Below are 9,295 nucleotides of genomic sequence, written 5' to 3'. Positions count from 1 at the left end.
CCTCCAACAGTAACAGCCACCCTGAACCAGGCAGGATGACATCATCAGCTCTCTCACAATGGCTGGGTGGGGCAGGGGAAGGTGACTTAACAGAAGGAGTTATTGTAGACAAAGCCTCCAAGAGTGAGGCACCCAGGACCACAGGCATCAAGGACCACAAGACAACAAGAGGCATCAGCACTTGCCCCACGGAAAGGTAGGGATAATCTCCACATCACCATAGTTTCAAGAAGAGATTTTAATGTTCTCCAATTGCGAATCAGACTCTTCCAGTCCTCTGGTCCCAATCCATTTAATTTAACAGATGTTTATTGGATATCCCTCTGTTATTCCACCCTCCAGACCAATGCTTTCCTTCTTGGGCTCAGTCTCCTCTCTCTGGGAGGCTTGCAATAAATCTAGACTTTGGAGATCCCACACTTGATTGGTTCCTGAGTCAGAGCACTGCTCAAAGGACTTTAATAAGTTTTGTAGGGTCTGTCCCTAACTGGGTCATTTAGTTTGGCTTATTCTCTGATCCCTGACCCTGGCCATAGATTGAACCCTGACCAATTCTGGACTCGCCTAAGCCTTCACCTTGGTCCCAGATGGGAAGCCCTCACCTAACCAGGCTGAGTACTGGCCTTCCCTTGTCACATAATAAGACTTAACCTTGGCCCTAGACTGAGAATCCTAATTCTGACCTTAGGACCTTAAAGGCACACCATTCGTCAGGTTTCCATAATTTTACTAACCAAAGCTTAACTGTTTCAGACCTCAGGAAAAAAAATTTCCATCTCTTATGTTCATATTCTATGCTATGGTCTCATTCCACTCCATAATACAGTTATTGCATGCCTGAGGATGCTAGACTGAGTTCCAAGAGGGCAAAGCCCCACATCTAAATGATCTTTGGTGAGATACAAATATCCTATTAAGCTCTCTGCTCTAGTGCTGATGTTTATGAATGGATAGTACTCCTCAAGTGGTAAAGGCTGAAAAAGTGATTGTGAAATGAATGGGTCCTGAGGGCCATTAGGATCTAACTCTGTGCAGTTCATTCTTATAAATGGGAGGGACCAACTCACCAACTCAGAATCCCCCCCACCCCCAACCCCCGCCCATGAAGAGTGATGGTTCAAGCATGCTCTCTCATTCATGGGATGGTGTATGTCTGTCTGTATGTCTGTCTTACACACAATTTGTAGGTTGACCTCAGCCTGGAGCCAACATTGAGGAGTGGGGCTGTAACCAAGCATATTCTAAAGCTGAGGGCAGTGTGTCAGTTACCAATGGAAAAATCATCGGGTCCCAATATTTCTGAGCATCTCAGAAGTCACCACTCTGAAAAAAGAGGGAACCAAGGTAGCAGCAGAAGGCACACCAGCTATGACTCAAGTAATGAACAGCCACAGCCCCAGAGGAAATGCCAGGGGGAAGGATTGTATTCCCAGAAACAAACCGAGGTGCGCACAGATGCAGGCTTGCTCCCAAGGTCCAGCTTCACACTCCACTTCCCCATTGTGGGCTCCAAATGCTTCCCTGGGGCGACAAAGGTCCAGCTGGTTGGGGAAAATAATACGCAGTGCAGTAGTGGAGAAAGCATCAATTAGATTAAGGAATCAGAAGACTTGGTTCAAATCCTACCCTGCTGCTTTCTACTCCCTATATCATGGTAGAGAAGTCATTTTTCCTTAAAGAAAATGACTAAGGGGTGGCCAGGTGGCTCAGTGAGTAAGAGCACCGGCCCCAGCATTGGGATGTCCTGGGATCAAATCCGGGCTCTGATACTTAGCACCACACCCAGAAATAACTGGCCATGTAACCCTGAGCAAGTTACTTAACCCCAATTGCTTAAAAAGAAAAAAGAAAATGACTAGAAAATGAGGGACTATACCAGTTACCCATAAATTCCCTTCTAGTTCTAAAACCTAGTACATAAGAAAGAGAAACATTGGGATAGGAAAGGAGAGACAACTACATCCCACAGGTCTCTAGGAGCGGAATTCTTTAGTTTCCATTGAATTTCACCTAACTTGGACTTGGGAGTTAAATCTCTTATCTTTTCTGCCTCCATCCAGTCCTTCTCTGTCCCTGGTGGATTATGGATCACCCTGAAAGGCAGCAACATAGGCGAAAGAAAGAAGATAAGTGGGATGATTCAGAAGACTTAGCTTCCATCCTAGGCTTTAACACATGTCCTCCATTTTAAAAGAGGACCAAAGGAGGACACTGTAGAGGGGTGGAGATGGGGGTGGGGGGTAGTGGGGATATCTTACTGTACAAGTGAATTGGATTTTAAGTGAGGCAAAGCTGTGCAAAGTCTTCAGTCTCACTCTCTCCAGAGTCAAATTATCTTAGCCATGTGACCCCTTGGAAAGGCATTTTCTCCTTAAGCTTCCCCATGCCTCAATGATCTCATCTGTAAAAAGGAATGATGACCCTTGAATTACTGAACTAGCTTAGAGTGGTTGGGAGAAAAGACATTTTGTTAACCTTAAAATCCTGAAAAAATGGATGTAATTCTTATTCCCTTGATCTCAAACAGGGTCAAGTGAAAAAACAAAGCTCTATTGAAGAAAGCATCAAAGTGTAGTGGGAAGGGTACTGACACTGGGGCTGAAGGGAATGTTGTTCTAGTCCAGGCTCTGCTTCTAATTTGCTGTCTACCAGACAAGTTACTACCCTTTACTGAGCCTCTATCTATAAGAATGTGATCTATATTCTATAATCTATAAGATTATATATCATATATATATAATATGATTATATATAATCTATAAGAACATTCTGGGCATGAGGGGCCAGTTCTGACAGTCTATGAAACCAATGAAGAGTGAAAAAAAAAGTCAAGCGAAGCTGGGATGGTCAAATTTAGATGAATGAATTTAGAATTGAAGGCAGCTCAGTGGATAGAGCACTGAGTCTGAAGTCAGGAAGACCTGAGTTCAAATACATCCTCATATACTCAATGAACCAAGTGACCCTGGACAAGTCACTTAACCTCTTTGCCTAATCCACTGGAGAAGGAAATAGCAAACCATTCTAGTATCTTTGCCATGGAAATCTCAAATGTGGTCACAGAGACAGAACAACAATTTAGAATCGAGAGTAACAACTTAGTGTAACTCTTGTCATACATGAGGAAATTGAAGCTTAAAAGAGGTTGAGTATCTTGACCCAAGGTCATATGCTTATTAAGTAGCAAAGTCAGAATTTGAACCCAGAACTTCTGACTCAAAATCCATTCCTTTTCTTTGCCTAATTGCATCTATAGACTATGTACTAGGCAGCAAGGTGGCATAGTGGATAGAGCACCAGCCCTGGAATCAGGAAGACCTGAGTTACAATACAGCCTCAGATACTTACTAGCTGTGTGACCCTGGGCAAGTCACTTAACTTAGCTTCCTCATCTGTAAAATGAGCTGGAAAAGGAAATGACAAATCACTCTACTGTTTTTGCCAGGTAAACACCAAACAGGGTCACAAAGAGTTGGACAAGACTGAAAACAAACAGGACAGGCCCTTGGATGGGCTAGAGTTTGGATGGGAGAAATATAGGCTCTTTGGATTGTAAATTTAATTCTAGAAGCCATCTAGTCTAATTCTCTTACCTTACAGATGAAGAAACTGAGGCCCAAGGAAATGTAAGTGATTTGCCCAGGGTCACACAGCTAGTAAGCAGCAGAATTAGGATTTGAACACAAGTCCTCCAATACCAAAGCTAGTTTTTTTTCTCCTAATGTGTTATGTTTGGGGGCTGGGAAGGGACAGTCTAAGCATCTTGGAGCTTTAACTTTCCTTGCGAGTGTGCTCATTAACATTTGTCATAGGAGAGACAGACTATAAACACCAGATCGGGGGACCACGCTAAACCCAACCAATCCAATCGATCTGAACGGGAGAAAGTAAGAGCCTTGCCTGCAAAGAGACCTCGACGTCATTACACCCGACGATCAAGGTTGAGGAAAGGCAAGGGGAGCACTTCGGTAAGAGAGAAGAGCACAGGATCATGACCTGATGCAGGGAATTTGAAGGATCTGTAGGCTAGCCCCTTAATTTTGCATAGGAGGAAAATGAGATCCAAGGACATGAAGAGATTCGGACTTTCGACTTAAGGCTCTTTATGCTATTAGCAAGAGGGATGATTTGTCTCTCTCCCCAGGCTGAGATGAGTTACCTGGTGCCAGGAGTTAGAACTCTAGGACCATCTGGTAGAGCCACCATCTTTAACCACCAAGGGTCATTCTGCCTCTCCTGGCCCTTTTTTGGGTCAGTATGTCAAAAGCACTCCACAAATTCTCAGGTAGAGAGCTGTTCTTGGAGAACTATAGCTTTCTGAAGTTCTCCCTTGTTTGGGGGTTTTGGGAGAGGAGAGAGACATGCCCATCATGCATATACAATCACCCTGGTAATGGGCTAAAGCAGAGTGCCCTCTTGTGGCTAAAAATCTCCATGGGATGAGAATAACTAATTCTAACCACCCTCCACGCCACAACACCATTCATTGTGAATGGATTTTGTCCCCTTGCACCCTCTTCTCAGGACTTTTGCATCAGAAGCCTGATCCCTTTATGGGAAAGACAGTAGGAGACCTGAGTCTGAATCCTGCCTTGAGATTTTGATAACTGTGATCCTTGGACAAGTCACTTCTCTTTTGTTGGCTCTGTTTACTCACCTGTAAAAATGAGGGATTTGGATTAGATAATCTCTTAGATTCCTTATCTGTTCTAAACCATATCATAATAGAGTTTCAAGGAACATGGGTGAGAGTGGGGTGCAGAGGGGCCTTCCCAGGCCGTCTGAAACCACAAGCTGCCATGTACTCTAGCTATGAATGATGAGTCTAAGTATGGTACTTTTCATTCAGGCTGAGCTACTGTCCTTTGCCAGAGGAACCAAGTAGGGGGCAAGGCACAGACCAGAAGGATAGCTGATGAGAGATTCCTGATTAGGGGAGAGTGGAGGGGAGCGGGAAGGAACAGTTAACTTATCTCTAAAGACTTAAAGTTCACAACTTTAGGAAACAGGGTAGGAATAAAGTCTTTGCTTCTTTTAGCACAAGAGAAATTCCAAGAAAAGGTCAAAAGGGAGAGGCCGAAAATAGGTGAGTATCTATCTAAAAAGTGGTAGTGGGGGAGGTTCATTGAGGAGGTTGAGGGGGGTGCTCAATGAGAGGGATGAGGGTGGGCCTTTAACCTCCTTTCCCCCGGAAACAGAGACTCAAAATGCTCAGGATTAGAGGTGAGGTAACAAGGGGTTCCACAGTTGCCAAGCCCTGGTGGGAGACAGCCTTTTCCTGGATTGGGCTGAACAGCACTGCCCATATACCTATAAGTTTATCTAGGGATGTAACTTCATTGCAGGGGATTGGGGGGGGATGGCAGAGGAAAAGAACTCCAGCCACTGGAAAATGAGAAATCTCAGAGACAAAGTGAGTCTTGGAAGAATATCTCTTGTTGGTGCCCTGAGGAAAAGACCAGGTGTAGCTATGGAGAAGAGGAGGTTGACTCTAAGACCAAAGTGGTGTCTTTTGGGGGATGGGCCCAGGATGGTGAGCAAGGAGAGGAACTAATAGTAGTTTAGAGATGAATGGAAAGGAGGCTGTAGGGAGAGACACTGGCTGGTGTTACCTATATACACTTATCTTCTTATTAACCACCTCTAATTAAGGGATAGATGGAAAGAGTGGAAAGAACACACGGACTTGGAGTCAGACGACCAGCGAGTTTTGATTAGTAATCTTTATGACTTTGGGACAATCTCTTGAGCTCTCTGAACCTCAATTTTCTCACCTGTAAAATGAGAGGGAGGGTCTTTATGAGATGGCCTTTATGGTCCATTCCTGCTCTAAATCCCTAGAAGATCCTCTGTTCTCTCTATTATCCACCCAAGCCAGCAACAATGAATACTACCGTGTTTCCCCGATAATAAGACCTATCCCGAAAATAAGCCCTATTGAGATCGCTACTGTAGTGAAGGTGATCCCCTGCGCTACACGCTACGTTAAGGTACCCTCTGTATGCACCATCCCCCTCCCCACCCCCCCAGTGAAACACACGCCGCTCTGAGCTGCATCCAATCAGAGCTGCAGCAGTGAGCGCGTCATCCTGTTCTTCCCCAGTGATTTGCTTGCTGGCGCCATTGAGAGCAGTGCCGTGGAGGAGAGCTGAGGCAGGACAACATAAGCCCTCCCCTGAAAATAAGCCCTCTGGTGTTTTTCTTTCCAAAAAAAAATTAATAAGACAGTGTCTTATTATCGGGGAAACACAGTAGCCCTCCATGAGCAAACAGGATCAAAAATGATTGCCATTTATTTGGTTTGAATTAAATTCCCTTTGCAGCTTTGTTTCCCTCCCTTGTCCTGTTGGGTTCAGGCTGATGTACCCCCTGGGTATGTTTGCCTTCTCCATCTCACAGGGTCAGGAATGGAGGGATTGGGAAGATGGAAAGAGTTCTGACTCCCACCTCAGGCTCTTGGTCGGTGCCTCTAAACAAGAAACCAGTCTTCCTCTTTTGCCCCGGCCCCTTCTTCAAGGTCAAGGGGCTCCAGCGCCACTTCCCTGGTGCCTCTGGACCATGCTCATATACCTCTCCTTTCTCTGAGCAACTTCCATTCTTTTTCTTAATTTAAATTTTATTTTTATTTTTAGTTCTACATTCTCTACCTCCCTTCACCACCCATTGAGGAGGCAAGAAATAACGATACCCATTATACACATATAGCCATGCAAAACATTTTCTTATTATAGCTGTGCTCCGAAAAAAAAAGAAAGAAAAGGAAAGAAATATGCTTCAATCTGCGTTCTGAGTCCATCAGTCTTCAATCTTGAGGTGGAAAGCACTTTATATTATAATTCCTTTAGAGCTGTCGTGGATCATTGTATTGACCAGAATTGAGTGTTTCAAAGGCAACTGGGTAGTAGAATGCCTGGTCTGGAGTCAGGAGGGCCTTAGCTCAAATCTTACTTTAGACATTTATTTACTAGCTGTGTGACCCTGGGCAAGTCTCATAACTCTTGTTTGCCTCAGTTTCCTCATCTGTAAAGTAAGCTGGAGAAGGAAATGGCAAATTATTCCAGTATTTCTGCCAAGAAAATTCTAAATGGGATCATGAAGAGTTGGACATGGCTGAAGAACAATTGTTTGATAGTTGATTTTTCTCATAATATTGATGTTAGTGCGTACATTGTTCTTCTGGTTCTAAATTTGCATCAGTTCATATAAAGCGTCCCAGGTTTTTCTGAAACCATCCCCTTCATCATTTCTTATAACAATAGTATTCCATCACAATCATATACCACAACTTGTTCAGTCATTCCCCAGTTGATGGGCATCCCCTCAGTTTCCAATCCTTTGCCAACACAAAAAGAGCTGTTAGGGCTTGTGCCTCGCTTTCGGAAGCCAGGCACCCTTCTCTCCCGCTGCCCTCACCCTGTCTGAGGGCGGGCCCAGCTCCCAGCTTGGCCCGGGGGAAGCTCAGGCCCCGCCGCCCCCGAACATGCCCGCATCCGACCGCTCAGCGTCCGAGGCCACCATGGGGAATGAACAGAGCGCCGAAGCCAAGAGCAGAGCACACGACCTGAGCGCCTCAGTGACTCCTCTTACCAAGCAGAAAGCCAAGATGGATGACATTGTTGTAGTAGCCCAAGGAACCTAGGCCTCGAGGAGTATCAGCAGCGATCCAGATGTCATCAAATTACAGGAGATTCCAACCTTCCAGCCCCTTTTGAAATGACTTTTGAGTGGCCAGACATCTCCCACAAATACCAAATTGGAGAAGCTAGACTCTCAACAAGTTCTCCAACTCTGTCTCCGATAGCAAGATCACCTTCATCAATGTGCAGACGCTGTTTCCTTTGATCAAAACGCTTTGGTCAAACGAATCAAAGAGATGGACCTTACTGTGGAGTGACAGAAAAGGTACTCAAAGTATGCTGAACAGATCCAGCAGGTCAATGAAATATCCTCTATTCTACACCACATACAAATGGGCATTGACCAGACTGTACCTCTGATGGAGAGACTAAACAGCCTGCTTCCTGAGAATGAGAGATTGGAGCCCTTTAGCATGAAACCAGATCTCGAGCCCAAGTCATAGTTGTTTCCAAACCCTTTCCCAGGACTGGCCAATGAGATTTTTCTCCATGAAGCAACAGAAACCAATAATTCCCAGAGAATATTTGGAGCAATTATACCACTATTGGGCAAGAGCTTTTTGTTTGGTTTCCTGTTCTCCATGATGAGAAGAGAAGCAGTCCAGTTAGGAACTCCCCAGTCCAGAGCCATGGGGATTGTTCCTACTTGGTGTGAACCACATTCTTTCATCTCACCAGTCTGAAAGTCTTGAAGGCCAGCATCAACAATGTTGCTAAAACATAAAACCATTTAGTCCTTGTCAACTCTTCAGAGAACTTGGCCCTAAAAATTCTTTGTTGTTGTTATTGTTGTCATTTGAGTTAAGTGTGTGCAGCCTGTTTTCAGATAAGCTGGTCTAGTTAAAACAGGAAGAGAACTGGAGAAGTTCTTTTCATGACTTTAGGTATTTGTCAGTAAATAACTGTTAAAAGGCCCTTTGATTTGTGGGGTTATAAATGAAAAACTTGAATCAAAAAAAAAACCCCAAAAAGACCTGTTATAAATCTTTTTGTACATATGAATGGTTTTCCTCTGTCTTTGATTTGCTCTCCTTAGGATATAGACCTAGTAATAGTATTGTTGGGTCACAGGGTATGCATAATTTTGTAGCCCTTTGGGCATAGTTCCAAATTGTTCTCCAGAATGGTTGGATCAGTTCACAGCTCCATCAACAATGTATTAGTGTCCCAATTTCCCTACATTCCCACCAACATTTGCCATTTTCCTTTTTTGTCATATTAATCAATCTGATAGGTATTGATGGGGGATAGATCCCAATAGGTTCAGCAGGAACTCTGATCTTATCTAAGACCAGAAAATCTGCAATAGCATCTGGAAAGAATTCAAGGTCTCAGGCTTAATTGGAGTGAGAGTTGTAGAAGTTTATTTTTAAACTTTGTAGAAGCAGGCATGAGTCCTTAGGGGACCTGCGAGTGAGAGGGGTACATGCTTTTACTTTTAAAGGGTAGGGCTGCCATTGTCAGGGCTGATCAGATGGAAGGACCTCAATGCATAGATAAAGGTTAGAGCTGACTGAGAGGAACTTGTGACTTTAGTGCATAGTTTAGATGAGATTTGGACCAGACCAGAGGAGACATGAAGAGATTAAGTAAGAACAAAGGAGTCACAAGTTGTTGCCTAGGCAGAGTGTGGATAGGGGGAAGGGGCAGAGTTTGAG

At 44.3% G+C, this 9,295-nt stretch overlaps 1 pseudogene; it reads left to right on the top strand.

Moving 5' to 3' along the window:
- The first annotated feature begins 7,516 nt into the window (after positions 1-7,516).
- LOC138166943 (BLOC-1-related complex subunit 5 pseudogene) lies at positions 7,517-8,602 on the top strand (annotated as a pseudogene).
- The last annotated feature ends 693 nt before the right edge of the window (positions 8,603-9,295 follow it).

This window comes from Petaurus breviceps, unplaced genomic scaffold (assembly GCF_028583685.1).
Source record: "Petaurus breviceps papuanus isolate PSGF00001 unplaced genomic scaffold, PetGlider_PUasm1.0 227, whole genome shotgun sequence".
Lineage (NCBI taxonomy): Eukaryota > Metazoa > Chordata > Mammalia > Diprotodontia > Petauridae > Petaurus > Petaurus breviceps.
This window is presented reverse-complemented; position numbering and strand designations above follow the sequence as displayed.